This window comes from Trichogramma pretiosum, unplaced genomic scaffold, assembly GCF_000599845.2.
Source record: "Trichogramma pretiosum strain Unisexual culture from Peru unplaced genomic scaffold, Tpre_2.0 scaffold7, whole genome shotgun sequence".
NCBI lineage: Eukaryota > Metazoa > Arthropoda > Insecta > Hymenoptera > Trichogrammatidae > Trichogramma > Trichogramma pretiosum.
Window position 1 is genome coordinate 2,196,440 of NW_019641639.1, and position 19,748 is coordinate 2,216,187.

At 37.4% G+C, this 19,748-nt stretch overlaps 1 protein-coding gene across 2 annotated transcripts in view; it reads left to right on the forward strand.

Moving 5' to 3' along the window:
• LOC106648986 (acetylcholine receptor subunit alpha-type acr-16-like) overlaps positions 1 to 19,748 on the forward strand; it is an 84,609-nt gene that overhangs the window by 11,604 nt on the left and 53,257 nt on the right. The gene's annotated exons all lie outside the window — the stretch shown is intronic.

Here is a 19,748-nt window from a genome sequence, read left to right on the forward strand (position 1 = left end):
GTCTTAAACTAAGACAAGTAATAATATTAATATTATTTCATAAAGCGTTTTATTATAATGAGCTAATGTCTTTCCGAGGCCCCGAATTCTGCTCTATTTTTCTTCTAACAAAGAGGGGATAATTTTCTCCGCAATCGTACACGGCGCATGCGACTCTTGCAATATCATTTTTTATATTAGTACATATAATAATGACAAGGAAACCTTTTCACCTCCGATTCTTAGATCATTTACTTCGATATTGATTAAAATTCAAAAATAGAAATGAAGCGTATGATATTTGTATTTGATGATGAAAAGAGAGCGCGTTGATATGAATTTCTTTTTTTTATTTTCGCACAAGCTCCAGTGCGCTTTTTTATGCTTGATTTCTTTCAATTGTCTATACTCGCTCTGTTTACTTTTCCGATGAAGGCTCGATGTGCTACGACGAACTGTCGCACGTGCAAGTCCCACCACAGAATATATTATGTAACATAATATCCTTATGCTTATTTCTCTGCATACACCTTCTTATATACCTGCAAAGCGCAACAACAAAGCTACCCTTGCTAGGCATAACTGCTTTTACATGGTAAAGCATAATAAAGGTATTATAAGAAAACATTGTCGTTGAAAGAGAAAAGTTAGAGTTTATGATCATAACAAACTCTCTTAAGGGCTCGTTGAAAATCAGCCAAAGTGTCATTAGCGCATACGATAATTACATATAATTTTTTTCAAGTTATTTTTAAAAGGACACACGCATAACCGCACAACTTGACATGATAATAACTTTCCAGTATTTAAATTTGTAATAATTTCAATAATCTCTAAATATTCCGTACATATATCGTTGGAAAAGTAAAAATAATTATTAAGTATATTATATACTAAGAAGTCTCTATCAAGTCACTAATAATCAAATGGAACAACACAAACTCATATTTTCATTATACAGTGTGCTCGGCGTATTTTTTTTTAAATATCAACTAAAATATAACAATCTAAAAGCAATTTTCTCATGCCGAAAAATTAATAGTAGCAAATATTCATAAAATACTTTAATCTAGATGTTAATATATGCAAGGATAAAAATAAGAAAAAATGATAGATCATATCGACGATACATATTCAACTTTGTAATACAATATATAATACAACTTGAATCACACATCATCCTTACATGAACCACAATTATTTCTCACAACTTGATAATTGAATTCAAACTTACGTGAGTGTATTTATTTTTAAGCTACAAATATTTTTTAACTTCCATTTTTATACCGATGAGATGGAAAGTACATGCATTGAATACTTATTCGAAGTATAAATAACATGAATTTTTCAATGTTTTAATGCAAAATCACGTCTCTAAAAAAGAAAACATCACTTACAATGGCTCAATGACGTTGTTATGAACGTAAAAAAGAAACTTCTTACGTTTAATATAAATATTTTAGAAAATAATGTTTAATCCTGAGTTCGAAAGCTTTGCAACTCCATCAGGAAACTTCACGTAATCCCGTTCTGAGTTTAATTTCTGAAAGATAATTAACAAAATTATACGAAAATTTTTCAACAGTTTTTTGTGCTTTTATTTTTTTAGTCTCAACCAGGTGAGCCTTCAATATGCAGTTTAAAATGTTGTTTCCTAACAAAAGTAGCTTTTAATTGTTTTAAAAAATAAGTTCAGTCTTATATGCACTTTTGTGTTCATTATTCGTTGTATGTACCGTTCAGTCGTATGTTGTGATTAACGGTTAGAGTAAAACAAATTGAGAGTGAGTTTTAGAGTAATTAATAAGAAAGTTTAAATTGAGATTCATTGCCATGAAATTTTTTTATTTTCTGAGATTATAAACAGCAAAATATAGTCACGTTGAATTTTGCGACTTTTTACTAGTCAGCCTAAACTTCTTCATTGTATACGCAAAGCCTCGTTAGAAAAAATTTGGAATAATCATTCATTGATGATCAATATTCTTGGAACTGTGCACATTTTTGTATATAGGTAAATTCATACCGAAAGCAAAACTGAAGTTCATTAATTGCAGTTTCAGTTAATGAAGGATTGACCGTATCTTTGCATCTTTAAAGCTTCTAAATAAGAACATTCCCAGTAGTCCTCGAGATTTAGTTCAGCCAATGCAATATTTTAATGATGAGCAGTATGAAAACAGTAATCCTTGGTTAAATAAAATTTATAGCTGTTTAATGTAAAGCTGTACTTGTACAAAGAGCCATAGGAATGGCCACACGAGCCCCAAGAAGTCGCGGCTTTCGAAGAGCATATCGGGAATCATTGAAATCAACTTTTTCTTCTTTTGAAAAACTGGCGCCGTGAGCGCTCGGTGCAATCGCACACCTGTAAACGCACAAACACGAGGGCTCGTTCCACCGCGCACCAATCATTATCAATTAACAATAAGAGTCGGGTCTTGTTCCTTGAAACTGGGAGCTGAGCGGCTGAAGCGTCGTTCCGCTGGGAGTCGCTCGCAGAGTCAATCCTCCAAGCTCTCTACAATTGTATCGTTTACTCGGGCTATAATAACGTCGATCTGTGTGACAAAAACGATGAAGATGTCGTAATGTTGCCAATATCAAGATTTTCAAGTATTATCGCTTATCTACAGTATATGTGCGCGACACAACTGTGCGTCGATCAATGCAGTCTCAATCTCCGTACTACTCGCTATAACATAGATGTATGCGCGCGAGAGCAACGAAGGTAGTTTCGCAGCCTAGATTCGCGAATATTAGATGATAGAGCGCGTTAGTGGACGTACTCTACACCCTATCAGCAATACCGATCCAGTGTATGATCAAGATTTGGCGTAGCCACAGCTGCTCTGCGAAGTAATTCAATTGGATGCAAATTGATGCAACCCACCTGGAATATCGATATATGTATACGTATTCACGAGAGATGATACTTGTGACTGGCACTTTATGTACATACTCGGCTTCTTTCGGTGTACTTTGTAAATATGGGTAATTTTCAAAGGATCCGGACTCTATATCAACGGCTATGTGTAAAAATTACATGATATATCGCCTCGGAACTTAAGAATTTACCACGAGTTTTTCAAGTGAATTAGATGAAAAAAAGACAATTGCTTGCTTCTCTGGCCAATCGTTAATTTTTCAGTTGAATTTTCTATTATCTTTGAATTTAACGTAACAAATGACAAAAGATAGTCAGCGTATTTGAAGAATCACAGATCGGAAGTAACTCTAGATTGATTCTCGAGCGTCGGTTCATTGTGTATATGAGCTTAGAGTGAGTTTCAAGTGCTGCAATCGCTGCGACTCGATTGCTGCCTGTATCGACCATATCCTATTCAATGTACCATCTGAACCGTAGTTGACGAGAGAGTACCAAGCAGCAGGCGCATCGATGCTCGCGAAAGGGAACTTCATTATTTCGGTAAGTGAGATTTACGCAATTTCTCGCATTCCGACGAGCTTATTAAAAGAGTTAGCAAGGCAGAGGCGGGCAATCGAACGAGTTCACAAGAGAAGACCTACTGTCGAGAAGGAAATAAAGTTGATGGGTTGGTGGTGACAGTGGCTGCAGCGTGGCATCGAACGATTGATTTCCTAAAAGGCCTCGAATTGCTAATATCCGTGAATTATTCGTCGTATATACTAGCTGGATTGATGTAGAAAAGCAGCCGGGCCGCCAGAGCCAGGCCACAGTGGCGGCTCTGTATTTGAACCGAGATACAAGAGGTGAGGAAGAGAAAGAGAGAGAGAGAGAGACGAATAAAATGGGAAGAGATGCCCATAGAGTTGGATAAAGAAAAGAAGAAAGAGTCCGTAAACGCGTCACTGAACTAGCTTAATGATTCACTTCTGGGCGCTGCACCTGCTTCTGTTTTTTTCCTTCTAGTTTGCTGCACTGTTGGTTTTCTGTTTCCACTCGCACATAGTAATACACGAGAAATTCTTCATCTATAATGTTCAAAAGATTTATTATAAATGCTTTTGGCAAATAAAATATAAAGTAGTTACGCGGAGGAATTGAGCTCTAGAGCGGGAGATGGAGCACGGCCGAGAGTTTGGATAACGAGTTGGTATTGGAAGGAATTCGGCTGTGGCGTAGCGGAAATAATTTGTTATAAGAAAAGCTTTAATACTACTTTGGAGAGAAAGAGTCATAATGAGAAATGGGTAATAATGAGAGATAGCAAGGGAGAGAGAGAGAGAGAGAGAGAGAAATAGATAGTGTGAAAGGAAGAAAGCTAAAGCAAAGGTTCCTCTTCACAGACAAAAGTATCCTTAAATAAGAGCAATTGTTTGGTCGCGTGAGCGCGATAAACTTCTTTAAGCTGGATCGCGTTTAGTCGGACGCTAATAATTATAAGCTCGTAATTGTCAATGCGCTAATCGGGTTCGCGCGTTTCTCACGATCAATATCAACGAGCGCCTCGAGGCTAATCTCGAACAAACTCTATGCGCCGCTACTGTCCGATTCACCAGCTACATAAATATTCATATATAGGCAGAGCGATAGAGAGAAAGAGAGAGTCGCATACGCTTGTACGCACAGACTTGCTCAAGCCGATATAGTATAACGTTTACAGCTCGAGGATTTTTATTTGTTTGTTTTATGTGCACAATGGAAAAGTATCGTATATGGCTAAGCCCGTGTTATATAATGCAGCGATACAACTCGTAAATGTTCTTTCTCTTCCACTCTCTCTCTCTCTCTCTCTCTCTCTTTCTCTCTTTTCGCACAAAGACTATAGTCGTTACTAGTGCGAACCTGTTTTTATTTTCATCGAGGAAAAAATGTATAAACTAGAACGCCGATAAGGTATACATACATATATATAAATATTTATATTTATATATAAATACACAGAAGAAGGGAGAGTGATACTACGTACGAACGAGGTAACACTTGTACGTTACTAGTAGCTACGAGCCTCTTCAGCTTGGATGTCAACAGTGCTATCTACGACTGCCGAGGAGAGCAAACCCACTAGATGTTCCCGCTCTTACTTTCTTTCTGTACCATAACTAAAGATAAAGCATGTCTTAGCGATCATGTTAACCGCAGAAGCAACTAGTTAAAGCTGTGAGCTCACTCTTTGTAAGTTGCAGCTGAGAAGATGCGCATATACCTAAGCAATAGAATTAAGCGAAAGCTTTTAAATATCGGCCAAATAGTTGCATCCGATAAAACACTCAAAATTCAATGAGCCCTGCTAAATGCTTGTGTACGGAGTGCGACAAATTCTCTAATGTACTTGAGGTAAACATATAGAGTGTATGTAGTCGAGGAAAAGTATTTAGAAAAATCAACAAGATGAAAAATGATAGAAATTAAATTTTTAATTCATTACTTCGTAATGAAGAAAATCGAGTTTGTCAAGGGCTCAAAAGTTGAGGCAAAGTTTCGCAAGTGCATAAAAAGCGACATTCAGCAAATTGTTTAATGCTACTTGTTATAATTGCTGCATACGCTACTCGTAACCTTGAGTGTGTATGCTAAGATGAAAAGTTTCTTAATGAAATTCATTCGATCGGCTGAGTGGATTTGAACCACTGCCTGGCTTCTCTTTTCGTACAATATACGTTGACGTATGTATGTGGCGCTTGCAGAACGTAAGTATGAGTCATATAACCCGAGAGAATTTCTTCGTCGCAGTGCAATAAGAGGTCACGTAACTACTGAAAATGTGGCATGATCGAAACTAAGGAAAAGTTTCGGATACTAGAAAAAAGTGGCTATCAACTCAGCTAATCCTAAACGTAAATTCTAGAATTGGCGTAACATTTAGAAATAAATAGTTGAAAAAAAGTCAGCAGTTCCGCACATGCAAATAAATAAAAGTCAAGGGAAAAATAATTATCACGTGGATATTGGAACCGATTCTCGAAAAAAGTGATAATTACTGTTATATTGGCTCAATAAAGTACACGAAGCTTCAGTGTAAGCTTCTAGAAAAATCAAATGAAGGTTTTTTTATAGCAAAGAGTGGAAACAGTGCCAACAAAAACAAGCTATAAGATCGGGTCATCCAGGATATATGTCTCAAGTGAATCGAGGGGCCATCGTAACTTGTGGCAGACCTAACGAGTAAACTAGTGATAAAACACTCCACTATGGCTCCACCTTCAATTATGCCCGGGCGATGACGTATTGACTTATAATTTAAAACTATGTTCTACTTCGTTGATCCGAGAACCGAGAAGAATCTCTCCGAAGTTCAAAAATCCCTAGAAAATCAAATGACTTTTTTTCAAACTTCATTATTACTCAGAAAATTTAAAGAAAAGAGACAAAAAATAGGCGTGTGGAGGGGTCTGAAAAATAGAGATTGGGTCGGATTTAGATTATTGTTTTAGTTATTGTTTGGTTAGTAGTTATTTTGAGTTCAATTTTTTTTAAAGGTTTATTTCAACTCTCATGATAGTTAAATTTTTCAAAATTGAACTTGGAATAGTAGGATTTGCTTCAAGAGGGATTATGTCCAGAATTATAGATTTTTCCCCATTTTTCGAAGTATTTCATTTTACTAAACATTTAAAATTTTTCAAATCTAGGGCTACACGCCCTCTTAAGGAGGCTCTACACCAATCATAACAATAGTACAGCGAGGCATTTGTCTGTCTCTTTCTCGCATTAGGCAGACAACTGCTCGCACTATTCGAAATCAATGATTTTAAGCAAATTTTGTTTAATTACTCATTAGTTAGTTATTTTCAACGTACCAATCGAAAACTTGGAACTTTCTCTTTCAGAAAATATATTTTTATTAAGATGGTTGATCTTTTAAATTAGTTATAAACAATAAAAGACCGCGTCCCATAAGAGTCCGTGTTAAAATCGCCATTTTCAAACTTGTTTATCTCGAAAATTTGATCGTCAACCACATGTTTTTTTTTGGAATCTCATTTTGAAGATCTAACAAATCGATTGATATAAGTTTTATCTTGTTGGATGATCTTTTGCATTATGTGTAGAGCCTCTTTAATATACATGAATCATAGAATGAAATTGGTCGAACTTATAAATATAGGTTGGATCGAAAAACGCCAGATTGCGTTTAAATTTCGAGTCCAATTTGTTACACAAAGCCCTCAAACCTAAAAAAAACATATGACGTTTTGAAATGTTAAAAGTGCCATGTTTCAGCGCATCCGTGTACTTGCATATAGTAAAAAGAATACTCGTCACGTTATGGTCATTTAAATGCAAGCTCACGAGCTTTCTTAGTTTCCGAAGCGTGGCAGTAACTACGTGATACTGCAATTTATGCATAGCTTACATTAAATTCATAGCTCGCACTTTATTTGCAAAGTGACTGCTGGAGGAATCTATAAGTGTGCGAGCTTGTGCAGCAGTAGCACGTGCTGCTCTCGAAAATTATTAGCGGCAAATTTAATCCGAAATTTTTTCAATCAAAAAGTTTACCAAGCATAGTATTTCGTGATTCAAAAGTATCTCGGCAAACGACGAGAAAAAAATTCGAACCACGAAGGAGACATCGATTTATCGCCCTTTCAAGCTCGGTATATAACTACAAATGACAAATTTTATCGATAAAGTCGTATTCCAGCTGGAAAGCATATTATCCCACTTATCTATGAAGCATGAAGTTTAGACAGAATGGATTTATAACAAACTTTTAAATTATCTTTTCTCTCCGCATAAATAATGTGGAGCTTTGCGCGAAAAACACAGCTCGACAGCTAAGAAAAACATGATCTCGTAGAGCGATCGGATTGCTCTTGGGCTATAAAATCTCGGAGAAATTCGCTCTCAAGAACGTGAGGGGGTGTGGCCGCGCATTTTACATGCGTATACGTGGCTGCAACACATGTGAGCATTCGTAACATACGTACGCCGGAAAAGATACAAACATCGTTACCGTAAAGTAGCGCAATGTTTGTCGGTGGCGTCGATCTGCTCTGTGGCTCTACGTGCTCGAAGAAAAAAAGTACTACTTGCCCGTGCACGAGAGTAAATAATTGAGAATGTCGTTGCAGCAGCAACGCCAGTAGTGCAGTTACAGCAGGCACATAAATTAGAATGAATCTTCACTCGTGCGCTACTACTGTTGCTACAGTAGCGGTAGCTCGTAAAATTTCGTCAGGCGTAATGCATGCAGATTCGTGCGAGAAAAGTCCGAATACAAGCGGCTTATTTATAGTGCAGCGAACTCGGTTGGAATCTCAGGCTGGGCTATTAAATCATCGCGCTAATGTTGCCTTGGGAGGCCAGGCCAGGCCAGGCCAGGCCAGGCCACAAGGCTAGGCCGATGCAGTACAAGCTAGCTGCAAAAGTTTAGTATATTTTTCGGATTCACGGAGTAGCGAAGGATTCAGCTACGTTTCAGCATCGTCGTTCATCGTCGAGAGTCGCAGGCTCGGAAGTACACACGCAGCCACGCTTACACAGCTAGCACGCACACGCACATGCATACGGAGCAAGTTCGCGGCGTGCTTCGGCTACGACCTGTCTGCGCACAGATCGATCACATGGCTGAACGAGTGTGCGGTGGCGGCGGTAGTGGTGGTGGTGCTGCTGCTGCTGCTGCTGGTGGCGGTGGCACAGTACTGTCTGGAGTGGGGGAACAGGCTAGCGCACGACGATAAAGCGACAAGGGGGAACTCAAAGGGAGATGGACTACTGGCCGATCGAGGCAGGGAGGGAGGCCGGGAGCTGAGGGATGTCAGGGACGTATGTTTGCGAGATGAGAGGGAGCGAGTCAAGAACGGAGTTCACAGTTCACCGACCGTCGATACTATACGTTGCTAGTTACAGGGATTGCCTTGGGCTTGTCCCTGTTCGAATTCTTGTATTGGAGATTTTTTTCCACGGAAAGTAGCAGCAGCAAGGCAGACTGAATCGCGCCACGCGATCTCTCTCTCTCTCTCTCTCTCTCTCTCTCTTTTGCTGCAGCTGTTCAGATCTCGCAGAGGGCAGTCTATGTGCGTATCTGTGATTTATAAAACGAGGTCACAACATATCTCGTGTAATATCGTGTGCGTTCAAGCACAGAGGTATTAAGAATGCGCCTATGTTGAAATGAAAATAATTGGTTGATGCATCGAGGCTATAACAATTCGGCTTCATCTATGTAACACACGTGAGTGCTCGTATACTACCTGCGAAATTTATTCATGCAGACCTTACTCTACCTTCTCACCGAATACAGGTTTATCTATATGCATAACGTTTTAAGTTAGTACTATGGATTTTCATAAGCACCTCGCGGACAAATGTAGTATCTCACGTGGCAGCAGCGGCAGCAGCAGCAGCAGTAGTGCTTTATCAGTAAAGACATATAGCACAGATGGATCATGGATATGTGTATAATGTAGCACATATAACACGGGCACTTTGAGCATTATATTTACCGTAAGGGCTTAGCGCCAGTAGATATATTATATAGGGTTATATTTGTTTGATCTACATGTATGTCTGAGCACTAGACTCAAATGAAATCGGATTAAATCTCTCTCTCGCAAGATACAGTCTTAAGGAATAGTTTTTTGATTTCTTATTGGTGCCATGTAAGTAAACTTGCTGATGCAACTATCAACACAGTTAACGAAGAAAGGTGGAAAAAAGGCAAATTCTGAGAGTTGATGAAATTTATCGTTGGATGGAAGTCCAAAGCTTAGAAAATTGTAAACACAAAGAATTTCATCCATTCACAAATGAAAGCTAATGAAATTGCCAATCAGCCGCATACTTGTAAATAGACCTGATCCAGACTATGCTATAAAAATCCTATAGCAGCACGTGACATGTTTCATTTGCTTTTGTCAATTAATAATACAGCAATAATGCTGAATATTACCAGTGGTAGTGGGTATATTATAGCCATTCAAAATTTGAAAGCTGTCCAAAATGTATGCGGGTGTGTGGGTACCTAAAAAATCGGGCTGACCCGAAATGTGGGTATCAACTTAAAAATTGTATCATAAAATATGGCAACTGAGCTCTTGAAGCGGTGCTGATGTTACATGATAAGAAATTATTGTTGACAAGGGGCTTGGGTAGGTATTATGCACAAAGCATTTTTGGAAATCTTTGGCTATTCAATTACATTATTTTAACACTATTGATAGATAAAGCCTTCAGTCGGGATAACATTTTGTTCTACAAAAATACAATTGACATTGTAACGGGCGCACACAGAAACTGATTTAGCCTAAAAAATTTCGAAAATTTGACTTGACCAAAGTCCGACGGGCCTGTTAAAAATATCAGATAGTCCAATTTTTTGCACGCACCCCTAGTTCAAATAAATACGTGCTGGCAGCTTCAGGGTACGTAAAATTATTAAAGTTGCTAAAGTTATTTTCCTCGCGAATATATGTAATGTTACGTAATATGGTGCTTATCCTGAGCACTACATTTTCCTCGCTTATGCGTATGGTTGCATTTTATGCTTGCTTCCTACGCTCTAAACCCGTGAATACATTCCGAACCAGTCAAATTACTAACTACTGAAGAGAGAGAGAGAGAGAGAGAGAGAGAGAGAGGACAAGTGAAGAGGGGTTAGCGAGAAGGGAAGAGGGAGTGAAAAAAGAAGCAGATAAAGTTTTGAAATAGTTGGTCGAGTATGGGTTGAGGAACAATGGAATTATGTATTTTTTCTTTTTCTTTTTACAAGTGCAGAGACGTGAGTATGTGCACGTTCAATCGAGCTAGCTCACGTTCGAATACTGCACTCACTGTCTGTATATACGCACACTCTACATTGTAGTTGCAGAGCTTGTGCTGTAATCGTGTTCGTGTGTGCTTTTCTGCAAACCTTAGTAAGCTTTATTTCCATGGGTAATATACCCAGAGTAAGAGTGAGTACGAGAGTAAGGTAAGCGTGCGACCTATTGTATCGATTTTCAATGAAGAGTACGTTGTTTGCTATAGAAGCCTAATGTACGGACAAAACTTCATCGCCGCGCGTTATCGAAACTTTTCGACATTGTTAACACCTTAGCCGTACTATTCGGGAAAATGTACGGCTGCAGATTATTTTGCGAGTACTATTATCACCTATGGCACATACCACAAGCAAACATTATGATTCACCTACTATTTACAATATACAAATTTTGTTGCAATTAAAAAAAAAGCCGACTAAAATATATCAGAAAATGATATTTTCAACGTAATACGAACTTTATTTCGGCGAATGATAACGATATAAATACATAGTTTTTGCACAAAAGTAAGACTTTAACGGCTTATAAATAACATTTTCACAAGGTAATGTGTAATTTAATCCACGTAATGAATCTAAATATTATCAGCGTAACGCATATTAGCTGTCATATAATTGGAATCGTGCGCGTAATATTGCCTAGCGTAAATTACGAAATAATGTGTATACGTGATTAGTATATAGATATAGAAGTACACACACACATATTGTAAGTATTTTCAAAGAATTCTTTGCTTGGAATACAGATTCGTTGTACGTGCATGCATGAGACAACGTTTCATTACTCATATATCTTTGCACGGAGCCACGATCGAGGCTGAATATCGCTTCACGAGTATTTGTTATGTGCACGTAAAGCCACATTCTCAAATATGGAAAAGAAGTGTCGACAAATGAGCTGATAAAATAAATTGAATCAGCTTGGCTACAGAACGTATATTTAGTTTGTGCAGAGGAGAAAGTTAATTAAAAGAAACAACAGAAAAATAAATAAATAAAAACGAAACAAAACGTTTAAATATGAATTTTCACCACAGGCTTCAGCAGCATTTCTACTAATTAATGGTGCGTCGTGTTGGTTAATACGAACGTATACGCACACTTGACGACGCTATGTGTACACAAGGGCGTATAGAACTCGAATATACATTTTATATACGTGAAACAAGATATAGACGTAAACGAGCGGGCGAACGAGCAAGCAAGTATCAGAGCGAGTGGGAGGCCCAGACACGCACCGCCTGGTAAATGTTGACAGAAACGAGATACGTGAATTTGGCGATATTAAAATTTGTTGCCCCTCATTCTGGCGCTTTTTCCATTGCTACGCTGGTATAGCCGCATGATGCTATGTAAAATGTGTTGTGTGTATGTGCGTGCGTGTGCGTAATCATAATATTTTTGTATTTACGCGCTCAACGCCGATTAACACAAGCGCGCATTTTGTTTTTAGATTATTAGCGTCAGTCGTGCTTATGTCTGGAAAAAGTAAAAGCCGATGAATCGAGCTTACGCGTACGCAATTAAGCTCACAGTAAGATGCGTGCTACTTGGTTAATGCCTTCGTGTGTATTTTCATATACGAGTACGAAGCGCATGCAATAAAGGAAGTGGTAAGCTGGCTTAAGGATAAAAGCGCACGGAAGATCAAAGACTCGGTGCAGGCATTTATAGCACGTACTTTTTCAATTTATCCAGTCTTGGCAAAGCCGATATAATATGCCAAGAGACTGCTTCAGCCGCCAGCCGATACTGCTAATACCAATTTCAAAATTGAGGAAAACCGCGTACATGTGGCGGCAAACGTGCGAGTCCGCTCGATGTCGCAGTCTCGTACATACAAAGCTATACCTACGCATGCCGCATGCATTGCTGTTTATTGAAAAAGCAACCACTGATGCAGCTGCCAAAAGCTAAGCTGAGCGAACGGCGCGCGGGCTCCATGCAAATCGATAATCGCCACAGCGCGTCGTACACTAGGTCAGCCTTCTACTTTCTCTCGTTTCCGTGTCCCATCTCCCCCTATCCCATATTATCTCGCATTCATCGACTTGGTAGACGCGACAACTCGTGCCAAAGATTACCTCTTATCGCTTCATGCACCGTATATTTGCCACCCATTCGACGTATCAAGCTAGCTGTGCCGCTTCAGCATTTTTCAATTGTTAAAAAAAAAAAACGAATTCACTGCTCACTATTATACTGCAATTCATAAAGGTGAATAGAAGGCGTGTCAAGTTGTATTTGCATAGACAGAATCAGCTTCAAGGTTCAGCTGTCTATGAATTGTAAGTTGTCACGCGTTAGCTTTCGAGGTGATGGAGCATAAATACATTTCAACGAGTTCTCGTGTGATGCACACTGTTACCGAGTAGTTGGCACATTGGAAGGATATAGAAAGGTCCATGCGTTAGGTCATGCGTTAGGTTCTTTGATGCTACAAGCAGTGCGTGTACTAGCTCTGGTCTCATGTGCAGTTGACGAATTGTCTATGAGTAAATCTCGTGAAATTTTAATATTTGCCATTAGAAAAAATGTATTTTTTTTTAAAGCACACCCGTGAAATTTTTTTGGGGGATTTGTAAAAGTACATGTTGAAGCTGAAGCTAATTAACGATATTTTTAAGACAATATTCGCTCCTAAATTTGGTTAAAATATTGATTTTTTGACATTTAAAAAAAAGCACATAGCGTCATCTTCTCCTAAATGTCGAAAACTAAAATGGGCAATATAAATTGTGCTATTCAAAGTTGAACTGTTGATGGGCAATGCAAAATTCGATTAAAATGCACTTAAAATCAACAATAGGCGCAGGTAAAGCCCATGTTTATATCGTATATAACTTTTTTTACAAAGTATGCATACCAAAAATAGACATGCCACTCGATTCTGCTACTCAAAAACTATTTTTCCCCATAATTTGGTGGTAATTCATGGTGGGGCCTATTGGAATATTAGGATTATATATAAATATCATTAAAATACTAAAAATCGAGTTGAATTTTTCTTAAGAGTGTAGAAGGCGCGGGTAACGAGGCATACCAGTCAATGACATTTTTATCGAAAGTATAGTTTCTGAGGATTGTTTGGTGACGATTTGGATGAAAAAGCTTGATGGGCCTATAGGGCGTTTTCAGATTGTCACGAAGTGGTCACTTTACCGACCAGCTGATTTGCCTGGAGGAACAACAAACCGCGCTCCCCTATACTTCCCGTGTTAAATTAGCTTGTTAAAAGTACTTGTAATTAGTTTATAATCAAGTAAAAAAATAAACAAAAAATATCTTGAGAAAGCCGAAATCCTCGTGTATCGAAATATCGAAGCGGTTTTTAATTAAAGTCTTTAGTTTGTAAATAAAAAAATATTGAAATTTCAGTTTTTTTGTCTGAGATATTGTCAATAATCTCTATTAAAATGGTTATTAAATTTGCTTTTTCGGGTTGCAATACAAAATCTCAAGCGGGGAAATTATTATTCTTTCAAATGATCAATGAAACTCGCAAGCAGAGTTAAAAAATATCGTTTGCAACTAGTCCGCGAGGAAGTTGACTCACCCAGGAGACTTTGCACCCTCGCTACGCTCGGGTGAAAACAACTCCTGGATGAGTCAACTGCTTCGCGCACTTGTTACAAAATATAATATAATACGCAAATCGATAGATTTTTTTCTCTTCTTTCGATTGGTCATGTTAATTTTGAGGTTAAAATTGAAATACTTGAAGAAATATTGACTTCAAAATTCAAATCAAGTTTAGACTATGAAAAACAATTTTTGGGAACTTTTTCAACAATACCATCAGAAAGATCAGAAAAAAATCTATGGAATTACGTAGTGAAATTATTTTTTTAAGATTTTTTTAAGCGATTGCGAGCGAGTCAAAAAAACAAAGAGACAGCACCGGGCTTGTGCCGTGGCTGGCACACGGTAAAGAGGTCCGCGCGCTCCGACTCGCGCTCATTCATCTCGATATCTTTAATACTTCTTATCATTTCTTCATTGTGGAAAACATCGTTTTCGATAGTTTTTTGCCTCCTCTTTTGATTGGTGCAGTTTATTTTGAGATCGGAGAATACATATTTTAGATAAATCGACTTAAACATTAAAATAATTTTTACTGGTCGTTCAACGAGCATTTAGATTTCCGATTTAAATAAGATTTGACGATCTATTTTTTCTCTTTGAATGTCTAAGCCAATCCCAAAAAAATTTGAAAACTATGAGTGACATGTATTTCGATGCAAAATTGTATCACCTTTCAAAACCGGTGTAAAAATTGAGAATCGGTGCATTATTTTAGATGTTATGATCAATTTTGTGCAAAAATGTAAGTGCATTGTTTGATAGGTTTTTGCCGAAATACAGCTGTTTTTGTTCGATGCGTTTTTGTAACTGAAAATTCAGTAATTCGGCTTCGGGTTCTCGAAAAATCATTCTGAGAAATCTATAGGAGCTACCGAAACGAAATTTAAGCTAAAATTTTGCAAAAGTTACTACAAAAAAATTAGTGTAAAAATTAGCGGCTTTTCACTTTTTCAATGTGATACTAACGTTCTATTGTTATTACAAATCGATCGAAGAAAAAATTGGTTTTTCTATCCGCCCTACTGTACATATATAATACCTATTACATATTATTAAATTTCACGGCGCCGAAACTCGTTTATTTCTTAAGTGTATGCGACTCGTACGTTAATACAACTATTTTTTTGAAGCTCATTCACACATTAAATCGATCACGTACGTACGAAGTACGATTGGGCATTTCGTAGTCGTTACTTTTTATCCTTTTATCGGACGAATTATTACTAGCTGTTTGCGTTGCTGTTTTTTCGCTGCAGATGGAATCGATATTTTTTTTTTTAAATTCGCGTCAAAGCAGACTGGAGAGAATATTTTTTACTCTTTCATAGCTCATTTCCTGAGTGTGTTTGTGAGCACGCGAGTTTCGTAACTAATAGCAAAGCCCATTAACGTAATTTACACTTTTTGCCTATACCTTTGTTTCTTTCATTTTTTCATACCCGTGTGCTTAGATAATTTTATCGAATTTGATACAAAACTCAAGCATACCGAAACTCTTTTACCTTTTAATGGTGTGCACGCGTATGGTGTATTAGATGCTCACTAAAAAAGGGGAGGCAAATCCGCGCGCAATTACTTATAGCTTGTGTGCGCGTAGATTGATTTTTAATCGCGCCGCGTTTACGGCTCACAATCTTTTTTTTTTTTTTACTTAATCGATATATTGGTATCAATTATTCGTGCAAATCGGCCGCGATTGCGTTCAGAATTAAAAACATTAAGCCGCGCAAAGTGTAAAGCAAAAAATGCTAATTATCGGCTCGATAAGAGTCGAGCGCTGCTCCACTCATACACTTGTGTAGATTTCATAATTTTAAATGTATAAGTAAAGGTGCTTTGACTGAATGAATCCTGTCGTCCTAATTTGCCAAGCTAAAGTTGGCAACTTTCAAGAATTTCGAAATAATTCATAAAAATTACTGGTTCAAGCTTGTTGCCTATAACTTGCTCTTTTCTGATCTTTTTTTTTCTCTTTCCATAAGTATACATACATATTCGAAATGGTGGGTATTTACTTTCAATTCTGCTACTATTTGAGCTGATTATTGGATTTTTATTAGCGAATTTAACTATATTAAACGTTAAAATCGTCATAATTATAGCTCAAACACAGTGAAAAATTTTCGAGCTATATTTATACGTAATCTATATCGTATTACTAGAGCATTTAGTTGATTCTCGCAAAATCTGTTTATTTAAGGGGACACATACACGTTAAACGCAAAATTTTTTTTATTGCTTTATTGAGTAGGATTTTTCCGTCCCTTTCCATTGCTTTTTTCGAAATTCCAAAATTTTGATTTTACCCTGAGATACAGCTGTTTCCGTGAATCCTTTTCCTATACTTTACGTGTTAAATTTTTTCTTCTTTTGCGTTTTCTGGAGTGTAGTGTTTTTGGTCATCTATCGTAACTTTCAGAGGGTACCGATTGAGTTTTCTGCACCAGGGTCGCGTACACTTCTTCAGAACATCAATGGTTACGGTCGCTACCTCGGATGAGACGATCGAACGGGTAGATTGCTTTGCATGAACAGTTAAGCACACATTTTTTTCCATTTTTCGTATTTACCGAAATTTAAGTCATAAGAAGAAAAAATTTAACACGTAAAGTATAGGAAAAAAGTTCGCGGAAACAGCTGTATCTCAGGGCAAAATCAAAATTTTGGAATTTCGAAAAAAGCAATGGAAAGCGACAGAAAAATCCTACTCAATAAAGCAATAAAAAATTTTTCGAGTTTAAGGTGTATGTGTCCCCTTAAGTATTGAAAATGAAAAATGGGGAAAATTTTTTTTTCACATTGAACGGTGATTATTTTTATTTATATATTTTTTTAAACCATTAAATATGAGTTATCATTGAATCTGGGGTCTAGAGATTTTGTTTTTCGAAAACTAGCTCCCATTATATGCTTAAAATTGACTATTTTCGGTTACGGAGGTGACACACACAGAGTTGACAAATCGCTACTTTAATCAACTGTGTTTGAAGAATAAGACATGCCCAAAATTTTCTTTACGACCCGAAATTTGGTCATCAAAAACGAGTTTAAAGATGGTGTGACTGATCAAAAAGAATTATTTTATCATGAGATTTTTATGTCCATGGAGGTGACAGTTTTTTTGAAACACTACAATTTTCCAATAGAATAGTTATCGATGCATAGCTAAAATGTACAATTTTAATCGTCAACCGATTCTAATCGAAAGGGTCATAAAATAACTTGATAGTCAAGGACATCAAAAATGATTTGGTGGCACAAAGCAGGCGTCGTTTGAAATTATTCAGAAGCATGATTAAAATTAAAAATATTTTTCAATTGTGTGGGAATTTTTTTTAAACATTTTTCAAGGCCCTGTGATACACTTAAACTTTGCTTTGGATGTATAGAACGTGGTGTCATAGTTATTATAGGGCTAGGTGCTTATGAAAATGCATATTATATGCAAATAGAGTTGATTTTGAGGACAAGCCACGGAGGTGACCGTTGGGATGTATATCTCCTCGGCAAATGTAACTGGCACTAAAAATTGAAATATTTATGTCCAATCAGAAAGAATACAATAATATCGAATGAACGACCAATCCAGATTTAGCTTATCTTCACTAGTTTAAGAACATGGCATGTAGACAAGCAAAAAGCAGATTTCGGGAGAATCAACCATTTATGTAAATTGGTGATTGGTGATATCGACGAAAATGATACCTTTTGAATCCCTTAAATGGTTCTGAAAAAAATCATTGATTTATGGGTGAGCGAAGGCAAGTTATTGTTTTCCAACAAATAAAATAAAAAGTTGCACACGGGAAAAGCTGCAGACATGAAGTGTAATAATTTTTGATTAAAACGAAAATTTTTCCAATTTGAAATAGACCTATCTGGTTGAGCAAAAGCATCAAAAAGTTTATTTGATCGGTTTAGAATGTACCCTCACGCTGAAAAGACGATTTTTCGAACTTTAAGAATCGCCATGATGTAAACGCGATTTCGAAAATTTTTACAAAAAGGGAACCACCCTAATCTATACACAGTGTCTACTTTAAGGTACAAGGGTCAGAATAGATGAGTAGAATTTCTATCCTTAATTCTAGCATGTTTAAAACGACTTAAGTCTATTTTCCCAAGTACTCACAAACAACTTGAAACGCATTTTTTTCGAAAATACAAAAAGTAACTTAAATCGTTTTGCCTTACCATCACAGATTTATACCCATGAACTTAAATAATGATGCTTAATTGATATTGAAGCTTATTCGCTTGCAGCATATTTTATCTAGCTACACTTGTCAGATAAAACAGTAGATTTTTTCCAGATGTGCGGGTTTGTCATCGAAATTCATTGCAACTTCATAATTGGTCACAAGTAAAAAACATTGAAATACTTGACTTGTTAGATTGCGTGCAAAAAAAGATGTCCAAACGAATAAGAGACAAACTTTAATGTTAAAAGCAGGTTTCACAAAACAATGTAAAGAATCAAAGTTCAATTGCATCATGATCTGCATGTACATAACATAAAGATTCCCAATGATACAGTCAAGTGCGTTTTTCTAATTTAGATATTTTGCAATCGCGTGTACGCGTACTCGTTCTCACTCTTTTTTCTTTCTGTGTACACACGTATGCACAAATTTATATAATATCCAGCAAGAATTCATAAAGACTTGGCATTAAAACCTCGACTCGATGTACAGAGCGTTAACAACCGTGCGTGCGAGGAGAATAATAGACGATAAGAGCAGAGACGGCAATAAGAGAGAAAGATGCAGATGAAAAGAGTCGAAAAAGCACCAAGCAAGGGCATAGAGTCAGCAAAAAGGGGAGCTTTAATTATTTCCGCGCGTTCCGTGCATCTCTCGGCGGATGAGGCTTGCGCAGCCTAAGCTTCTATAGAAGCTTTATATACGTTACGTTACGTTACGTACGTTATATATAACGTGCCAGTGACTCGCTATCCCACGCTCAACGCGACTACTACATGCCGGCTTACCAAACGGAAATTGCCCAGGTCTGGACGTCCGGCGCTAGAGTTTGGTTTTAGGGCCGTTATGGCGTCATACATTGCGCAGCTGTCCATGCCTGACGTGACACAGACCTTTTCTACTGCGCACCTTGCTCTGGCCTACTCTCCTGCTACTGTTGTGTATTTATTGCGCGACAATTGTACTCGTATGCACACAGACATTGTGCAAGCGCAGTACGCCATATTCTCTTCCCCTCTTTTTTTCCCCTCTCATTCCTATTTTTTCACGTCCGCTTCTTCTCCTCGCTCCAAGTCCGTGTGAAAAATATTTACTGCAATTTTTGGACTCTTGCGCCAGTGGCTTTATGATACATATCGTACACGTATCGAATTTTTCTCTCTGCTTTTTGGCAAACGAGTCACGAAAAGTTGACTGCTACTCTTTCGAACTCTGCTGGCCAAGGAATTTGGCTCGCTGCTGCAGTGCATCTATGCATGAGCAGCAGTATACGCACATATATAAAAAA